Source organism: Sceloporus undulatus, chromosome 2 (assembly GCF_019175285.1).
Source record: "Sceloporus undulatus isolate JIND9_A2432 ecotype Alabama chromosome 2, SceUnd_v1.1, whole genome shotgun sequence".
In the NCBI taxonomy this organism is placed as follows: domain Eukaryota; kingdom Metazoa; phylum Chordata; class Lepidosauria; order Squamata; family Phrynosomatidae; genus Sceloporus; species Sceloporus undulatus.
Window position 1 is genome coordinate 280,226,714 of NC_056523.1, and position 10,020 is coordinate 280,236,733.

Sequence of the window (10,020 nt, forward strand, 5' to 3'; positions counted from 1 at the left end):
AACATTATTAAAATAGAACATTTAACAAACACTATTGATCTATCGATGTGTTTTAACTCTGTGCATGGATTATGACACAAGAGCCAGGCGGCCCCTTTCTCCCATGGCTGCACCTGTCAGGGTGTTCTGGGGCATGAAGCCCAACGACACCCCTTTTTGGGACCACAGAGAAGCGGCATTTTGCCGCTTTTCCATGGTCCCAAAAGCACTGGGTTGGGGCCTCTGGGCTGCCATTGAGGCTGCTCTGCCCCCAACCCGGAGATAAAAGGGGCAGTCTGTACTGTGCCATAGTTACCCTTAAAAAAGCAGGACTCAAGAAATCAGCACTTTCTTGGATTGAAATCTACAGTTAACAGAGAGAATGCAAAATATAGAAATGCATCCCCCTCCTGAAAATTTGGAATACATGTGCTTTGAGTAGGTTTATTTCGAAGTTTTATGTTTATAGGTTGTTGTTGGTTTAGAGTTGAGAAATGCTAAGTAAGATTGCAAACATTCCTGAAAAAATACTGTATTGCTATTGCAAATTGCCTGTTCTACTTTTTCCACCATGCAGTTGTAGTAGCTAAAACTAATACTGGCAACGAATGTAAAAAGGCAGTGATCACTGCAGTGTATTAGCTATAACTCGGCAGCTCTACATAAACTGAAATAAATGAATGGCAATGTACTGAAAGGTGTCACTAACACTTCAGAAAAAACACTTCTACTTTTCACTGATTATAGAATGCTATATTCTATATGAATTGCTGAAATGTTAGGATTAGGATAATGACAAATAGTTATGTTTGGCTAATAAGAACACAGGAAATATTTTGTAAAGAATAACAATACAATGGCTACTGTGAGATAAATAGTACTAGATTCCTAATTTTATCTCCAGAATTTGATTTCCTGTGCAGCACTGTCTGCCAGTTAGTCCTTACCATCTAAGCTTCACAAATCTCCCAGTCTGAAAGGATTAGTAATATTAAATGCTGTATATTCCGCAGTGTGGCCTACCAAATTCATTTAACTAAACAAGGGCCCATATTGCTACTAATCCATTGCTGCTGATCGGTTTATCATGATCTTCACATGAAAGTAAATATCCTCTTATTAGTCTCTCCCCCCCCCCCCCCCAATATATGGTGGTTTTAATCATTAATCGTCTATCTGGCATGTGGGCAGATTATTTTTCTAATACATTTAAGGCCAAAGAGGATAGAAATGTGGTAAGATTTGGCTTACTATATGGCTAAAGCCTACAGAGGTTTGGCTCCCCATGTGGCTACAGCCATGACATGGGTCATTTTTAGTCAGTGGGCAACTGAACATCTTTTTCCTTCCCTTTCTATAGTGGATGTTACATCAGCAAACCAGAGAAGCAAATTAATGTCACCCCACAATTTACTACAGCCTTTAACTCAACATAAAATGTAACTACTGTATAAAACGTTTTTGTCAATACAGCAAGGGATTTCTCTTTTTTCATTTGCTATGGTAAAAGCTAGCCTATATGTGCTGAACAGAAGTAAAAAACAAAGCTGGATCATAAGCTGTGTCACTCATATTATAGTTATTTTAAGGCTACATATTTATACCCATTTACTGGTATATGAACTCAATAACAATAGCAGCTTCATTTATATACCACTTCATACCACACTAAGCAGACACTAAATGGTTTACAACTGTAAGGGAATTGCCCCCAACAAGCTGAGTACTCATTTCAGCGACCTTGTAAGGATGCAAGGCTGAGTTGACCCTGAGCCCCTGGCTGGGACTGAATTCACAACATTGTTGTTTGTGAGTGAATGGCAAAAGTACTGGCATTTAACCACTGTGCCACCAGTGCAGCTTACTTCTGGGACATATCTATCTCTGAGTAACTATGTGGAAGAAATTAAGAAATAAAAAAGAGTCATATATAGATCCAGAGAAGATAACATGAGCATGCAGGGCACATGTTTCTTCATTTTGTGTCCCTTTAAAATTGAGACACCCTCCTCTGCTCTTGTTTGTTTGCTGAAAACAAGGGTGTTTATCAGACGAGCGCTTAAAGAGGTACTATTCCAGTGTGACTCCTCTAGCTGCCTCCTGTTGCATGCTGGGACTGGCAGTTTTAAAGAGGGGTATTTAGAATTCTCAGGCAGAGAAGTTCAACTCCTTAAAACTGCCAATCCCAGCATGCAACAGGAGGCTGCTAGAGGAGTCACACTGGAATAGTACCTCTTTAAGAGCATAGTGTGATAAACATCAAGGAGAGTGATGTTTCCAGACGCCTTCAGCATACATTATTGTCCTCTTAAACAAGGTGCACCTATGCACTTTTGAATTTATGTTTGTATGACTGAGCCTCCAGTCACTTCTGCCATCAGAATCTCAACACCTGACCCCTCTTCTCCAGTCCTTATGGAAAGAGAGAGAAATCTCAGGACAAGAGTGCTGCATTTAATAGTGTGTAAAGATAAAAGTTTTCCCTTTAACAAGATTGTTAAATTAGCTTATTTGCTAATTAGCTTACTTGCTGTTCACCGCTATGATCTTTGGAATAGCGGTATATAAATAAAACAATTTTCTTTGTCTAGTTGTGTCCAACTGTAAGGGGCATCACTCCTTTACTAAGGCAAGGGAGCCAGTGTTGTCAAAGATGGCTTCTATGTTCATGTGGTCAGCATGACTGCACAGAACACTGTTACCTTCCCACCAAAGTGGTACCTATTTATCTACTTGCACTTTTACTTGCTTTCGAAATGCTAGGTTGGCAGAAGCTGGGACTAGTGATGGGACCTCAATCCATCATGCAGCGCTTGGGTCTCGAACCACTGGTCTACTGACTTTGTGATCATCAGAGTCTTAACTGCTCAGCCACTACATCTCACATTAATAGTGTAGACATCTATTTTCTTTGTTTGTTAGACATAGAATCATAGAGTTGGAAGAGACCACAAGGGCTATCCAGTCCAACCACCTGCCTTGCAGGAAATCACAGTCAAAACAGCCCCGACAGATGGTCATCCAGCCTCTGTTTAAAGACCTCCAGGGAGGGAGACTCCACCAGTCTCCAAGGGAGTGTGTTCCACTGTCTAACAGCCCTCACTGTCAGGAAATTCCTCCTAATGTTGAGGTGGAATCTCTGCTCCTGGAGCTTGCATCCATTGTTCCGTGTTCTAGTCTCTGGAGCAGCACAAAACAAACTTACACCATCCTCAATGTGATACCCCTTCAGATACTTAAAGAGGGCTATCATATCATTCCTTAACCATCTCTTCTCCAGGCTAAACATATCCAGCTCTCTCTTTCCTTGTAAGGCATGGTTTCCAGACCCTTCATCATTTTGGTTGCTGTCCTCTGGACAGACTACCATTTCTCCACATCCTTTTTAAATTGTTGTGCCCAGAACTGGAGACAGTATTCCAGGTGAGACCTGACCAAGGCAGAAAAGAGTGGCACTATTACTTCCCTTGATCTAGACACTATACTTCTATTGATGCAGCCTAGAATCTCATTGGCCTTTTTAGTTGTCGCATCACATTGTTGACATTTTTCATTTAAATGGCATGTTCTTTGCAACTGTGATTGATATGTAATGACACAGATTGATATATAATGATATAATGATAATTTAATGACACCTTCAAGAGCTGCCCCTTGTAATATCATTAGCCCTCCAATGACATTACAAGGGCCATTCCTAAGGCTCAGATTTTGGTGCAGAAATGTCAGGGCTGGGACAGTCCTGGAAGGACAACCTAGGCATGGCAGCAGTGGTCTGTAGCCTGCAGTGGGTATGGGGTGCATGAGAAGTAGCTCCAAGATATTATAGGCTTTCCAACTCTGATCCAGGCAGATGGACATCCTTTTTGCACAGTGGCCAACCACATACCCACAGTGGAAGACTAAAATCAGGACATGAGTGCAATATTGCTATTACTCTCAACAAGTGTACAAAGTAACATTAGTGCAGAAAGATATGCATTTACAGTGCATACTTAAACTTAGTACATATTGGGGGAAAATGGAGTACTCTCATCAGCACATGTTGGAACCAGTTTTCATCAGTTTACCATGTTAGAGTTTTCATAGGATGTAAAAAGAAAGTCACATATAATCTATGGCAATGCTGTTGCCTCGCGAAAGCGAAGGAGGGAACTAAGAACTGGCTGCGGTACATAGATCATAGAGGTGGAAGAGACTACAGGGCACCAGTCAATGCCCGCCATGCAGGAAATCTAAATCAAGCATCCCCAACAGATGGGCCATCCAGCCCGCTTTAAACACCCAAGAAAGAGATCCATTACACTCCGAGGGTTGTTCACTGCGAACAGCCCTTACTTCAGGTGGTTCGTCCAATGTTGAGGTGGAATCCTTTTCCTGGAGTTGATCCTTGCTCTGGACCTAGTCTCTGGAGCAGAGAAACAAGCTAGCTCCCTCAATATGACATCTTCAAGTATTAAACAGGCTAATACTGTTATCCCTGTTAACTCTCTTCTCCAGGCTAAACATCATCCCCAGCTCCTAAGTCATTCTCAAGGACATGGTTCCAAAACCTCTCCCATTTTGGTTGCCCTGCCTTTTGGACACCTCCATTTCTCAACATCCTTTTAAATTGTGGTGCCCAGAACCTGGGACACAATATTCAGGGGGCGCTGACCAGAGCAGAATAGAGTTGGACTATTACTTCCCTTGATCTAGACACATACTCTATTGATGACGGAGGGAAATATGGATTTTTCAGCACAAGTTTTCAATGCTGCTTTTGCTGCTGGAAGTGTTTGTGTGCATTCAAGCCATTTCTGACGTAAGCGACAGTCTACAGGTTTTTTGTTATTTTTATTGTTGTTACTTTGCAAGATTGTCAGGAATTAGTTTGTTGTTTGGGGGGGACTGCCAAAGGTCCCCCGTGGGTATCCATGGTCAGTGGGGATGATCCCGTTTCAGTCATAGGCGGTCAAACCATTACACCACACGGTTCTCATTCAACTACACAAGGCTGATCTAACTGCACAAATGGCAGTTTGGACACACTTTAACTGGCCGTGCTATGGAATTGGTGGATATGTAGTTTGGCGAGATTTTGTTTCTCGTCAGGAATTCGGTGCACAACAAATAAAATCCCAATCTTCTCCATATCTCTCCTAGATGGAGTCAGGCAGTTAAAGTGGTTAAACGCAGGAGGATTAAACTGGGGATAGAACAAGGTAGCATTCTTTCAGGGGAAATGTGCCTCTTGGAATTTGTGTACACACGATTTTAAAAAATCCCGTCAAAGGAAATAAATTCAGGGTGGTTATTTTTATCCCTTTTCTTACATGCTGTACTTGCTCAAGAGATAGCAGACAAGTACAAATGCTGGCTCTAACTTATTTCAGGTATTGTAGAGACATCTGTCTCTGTGGAATAAAATATTTGGCTATTTCCAAATAAAAGAGGTTTCCCCTGTGTGTTATTTACATTTGGTTTCAATTACATAATCATTTTATCTTCTCATAGTCCATAGGTCCCACCCCCTTTTCTTAGATAAGATTCAATTTTTATAAAAAAACATTTTCTCTTTCAAATTTCTTCAACAACACCACCCAATTCCTGTCTAAGAGTTAAACTAAGAGGAAACAGATGAATATTTTCCTCAGTGGCAACTTCTGTATCAGCTTGGTTTAGGAAATAAGAGTGTAAGAATAGGCTTTGGTTTCTGACCATTCCTAAATCAGATTGCAAAACTCTGGCTCACCGATGTTGGGACAAGTCATAATTATTGGCATGCTGGCTGAGGCTGCTGAGAGCTGTAGTCAAACATCTGGCTACAACTCAATGCAGAAGTTTTATTCGGTGTGCTACATTGCAGATGGTCTCTGAGATAAGCAGAAGATGCGATGAAGAGGGATTTTAGGGACAGCTACTGTTCCTAAGTAGGCTTTCAGCTTAAAAGAGCGGAACAAGAGAAAACAACTGCTCTTGCATAGGTCCTACCAAAGATGGGGGTAGCAGCATTTTCTACAGAATGCATTAATAGCTTTGAGGTCATTGACATTTGAACAACTTTATACTCTCGAAAACGAAACTGTTCCCCTACAAAGTAAGCGACAGCTTCCCCCCATTTCCAATCAAATAGTACACTGAGAATACAGAACTTCTTACTTGAGGGAAAGGTTTTACTGCCACCTGCTGGTTTCAATACTACACCTCCTTAATTTGCAGGGATCCATTGTCACAGCAAGTTTCCTACTATGGAATTTAGGGCCTCATTTCCAGTACGATAATTGGTAGCAACAAATTGATGGATCATTCAACTGGTTTTACATTATACTGCCCGACGCATTTTCTGTAATTTCTGGCTCAAAAAAGCCCACTTTGGTTCGCTTCAATATGAACAATTCAAATAATTCAGGCTCCAGCCTGCCAAGGGCAATTTGAATCAATTCTGATACTTGTGGTTCACCTTGCATTAAACGATTTGGTGGAAAGGCACAGAAAAAATCAGCTCGAAAGAGGCGTTAAATGGGTCGGTGCATGGCCCCCCCAAAATCACTTCAGCTAATCAATTAGTGGTTACGGGTCGTTGAACCGTTCAAATCGATTGCCATCCGCTTAAAGTTAGTGAGAGAAGGCTAGGTATCCTAATAGTGAAAATCCGAAATAAATATATAAGTAACGACATATACAATTTCTTGATCACGTAATGAATATTTGTTGTTAATGCTCCAATCATGGGACCTATCCTCCAGACTTCCCGGAGTAAACCATCTCTCTCTCTCTGCTACTATCTTTACTTTCCAGCATATGCTTTCAAGAGTATGCATTCTCATGATATGCTAAGTTGACATGTTTCATTATCTTGCATCAAGACAGAGTTCAGGCTTGATCTATTCTAGGACTCATTTGTTTGTCTTGGCTGTCCATATTATCCTCAGCACCCCTCTCCAACACTGTATCTCAAAGAAGTAGGATTTTCTTTTGGCTGGCTTTCTTTATTGTCCAACTCTCACATCTGTATGTGGTCATGGGAAATACAATGGCTTGGATGATTCTAACTTCTGTGTGCACTTGTATACCTTTGCACTTTAGGATCTTATCTAGTTCTTTCATAGCTGCCCTTCCCTTTCCTAGTTTTCTTCTGATTTCTTGACTGTAGTCGCCATTTTAGTAAATATTTGATCTGAGGTATGGGAAATCTTTAACTATTTTGATTTCTAGGTTGAATTTATGTAGATCTCCTGTTTTCATTATTATTATTATTATTATTATTTGCACTTTCTTCTTTACTAACTTTCCTTAGTAATTTCAAACTTTCATTAGTAATTAGTTAAGAAGAACAATCCTTGTGCCAAGTTAATTGAAATAACTACCACTTGCACATTCACATATGTGTGTACATGTGTGCATGCATGCATGTGTGCTGGTTAATAATTGTACGCAGAGTTCTGATGCGTATCTGAGAGTCGGGATTTTTAAATTTCACTTTTTAAGCATAGCATAACTGCTCAAACATTATTCACATTGTTCTTCAGTCAACAGACTGATATCAGCTCTATATTGTAGAGAAATGGCATGGCATATGCACATCTTTGAATCAAAGGTTTGGAATAAACCCTTGTTTGATTGATACTTATCTTACTATACATCTTGTTAGAAACTCTTTCTATAAACTGTTCTGCAACATCCCACTATACAAACCACATGCTAGCCTGTAGCAATACAGTTGAGAGAGTAACAACAGTTCAGCTGTTCAAACAGCTGAGAAGCTCAGCTGGTTTTCACCCCTCATTGCTTCTGCTGTGTCCTCCGATCATTTTTCTCGATATGCTTTGTTCTTTGCCCTTATCAAAGTCCTTGTGCTCAGAATGGAACATGGCATTTAAGGTAGCAGTGAGAGACGAAACGACCCATTATTACCTCTCAGCTCTGTGATGCTTTCTTTTCATTAGATGAGCAAGCTAAAGCTATTTTTTTTTACTTACCACCACCTTCAAGTTTATATTGCTGGTTATATTGGACACTTTTAAAACAGCTTCTTTCATTTTGTTCACTTTCTAATTACTGCTTATAATTTTTATCCCTAGCAGCAACTTGCCCGTCCCTAGGCGAACGCTATAAGGAAGCAATGAAAAGTACAGACATGTAACCAACTCCAATACAGTATATCTCGTAAAACAGAATAGAAAACTGTGGTTTGCAATTGAACATTAATTTAACTACATGATGAGCTGCATGTTAAAACTGCAGTTAAAAGTTAAACGCATCCAGCGTGAACTGGAACAGCTCTGAGTTTTGTTACTCTACTATATTAAATCAAACCAACCTGGCGGACTGGTTATAAAAAAAGTCTTGCTCACTGGGAGTTAACAGGATAAATCTTACTGTAAAAACAAAAGCGTGTATGGAATCCTAGAACAACCCTGGAACGACACAGGAACAAAAATCTGTGGACTTTCTGTTATTTTGGAATCAGTCTGGATGCACCCTTATTGCTGTGTAGGGGGTGGGGGGAGAGACCCACGAAAAAATAGTAGAGCAGGCTGACGTCCTCCAGCTGGCTAAATCGTAAACAACAAAGCTAAACGGGAAACAGAGTCTTTACAGCTGCACAACAAGCCACATGGGCTTTCTAACTAAACTCTGTCATACTATCACAAAAGGGGCAGGAGCCCCCGGCGGCCGTCAGACCCCAAGCATTCAGCCCTGACGCGTTTAGAAATGAAAAAATAGGAGCTATTGCATTAACACTCAGTCGGCTTACTCTTCCGGCTTGACTTCAGGCTCCGAGGATGCCCCTAGATGTATCATACCCCCACTGATCTAGCCAGGCTGCTGCACCCCGATGCACCTGTGTGAAGCCTTGCTCAGCTAGCCTTTTTGAAAAGTCGAAAGCTCCCAGACTTTGAAAATGTTGGCGAGCAAGGCTTTAAACCCCCATGATGCATCCGGCGGTGACATCCTGGCTTGACAGCGGCAATTCGTAGGAAACATCAGTCCTGACTTCAAGCTGGACGAGGGGAGCCAGTTTAATTTGTTCCTGTGCTAAGACTCCCCTAGTATGACTCTGGTTCCCTTAATGAATGAACAAATAAGCAAATACTTTGTCCTTCAACGCCAGTCTGCCTCGCTTGACTGCCTCAGACGGACACCACCTCTACTTCCTGCTTGGACCATCTCGAAGGGGTCCACATCATTTTTTACTTACTTTGACTGCTGCCAGTATCATCGCCTCCTCTTAGTTCATAGTTAAAGTCGTCTCTCCCCGATAGCTCTTGTTACAGCATTAACTTGCTATGTTGGAAGTAACGGCTTTGCATAATTCCACATAGCAAATTAATCTCGTAACCAATAGCTATCTGTTAGACTATAATTCTGACACTACATTTTAGTATCTGAACTGTATTGCATAAAAATACAAATGCCTTCCATTATACTGCCATGATTTGGAAATGCCTGAAATGCCAACAAATATTGCAATGGAAGTTGTTCTCATCTACCGGGTGCCATGGGTCGCGGCCAATTCAGGGCAATTACAATAACAATGTTAAGTGTATGGTAAGATTGCCGATCTGAGGAAATCCTCAGCAAATGATTGGCACGCTGTGTGATCTATGTTGCAGCTGCTATTTTTTAGAACTGCTAATGTCCAACAAGCACCATTTCATGTACCTTACAAGTTTGAGATTGTTTTTGTTAAAAGATTATGTAATCGGATTCCCTGGAACCATGTACTATCTAAAAAAATAGTGCTAGGTTTGACTATAAATGTTGATCTTTTGCAAATGGTATGTAACTTAAATGTTATTTGTTTATTTATAACTACATGATAATAGTAAACATTACCTGTTTATTATTTCAGATTATACATTTTCTGACAATCCAAAGATTAAGAGAGTCTAAAGGGAATATTCATTCAATCTGTCTCTACAAAAACGTTTATTTACAACATTGGGTGTCAGGTCGACCAATGGTGGAACACTAAGAAAGAAACTGCAAATTGACAAGTATGAGGGAAGAACCTTCAGTCTCTGCTAAGAAAGAGACGTGGAGAAAAACCATTGC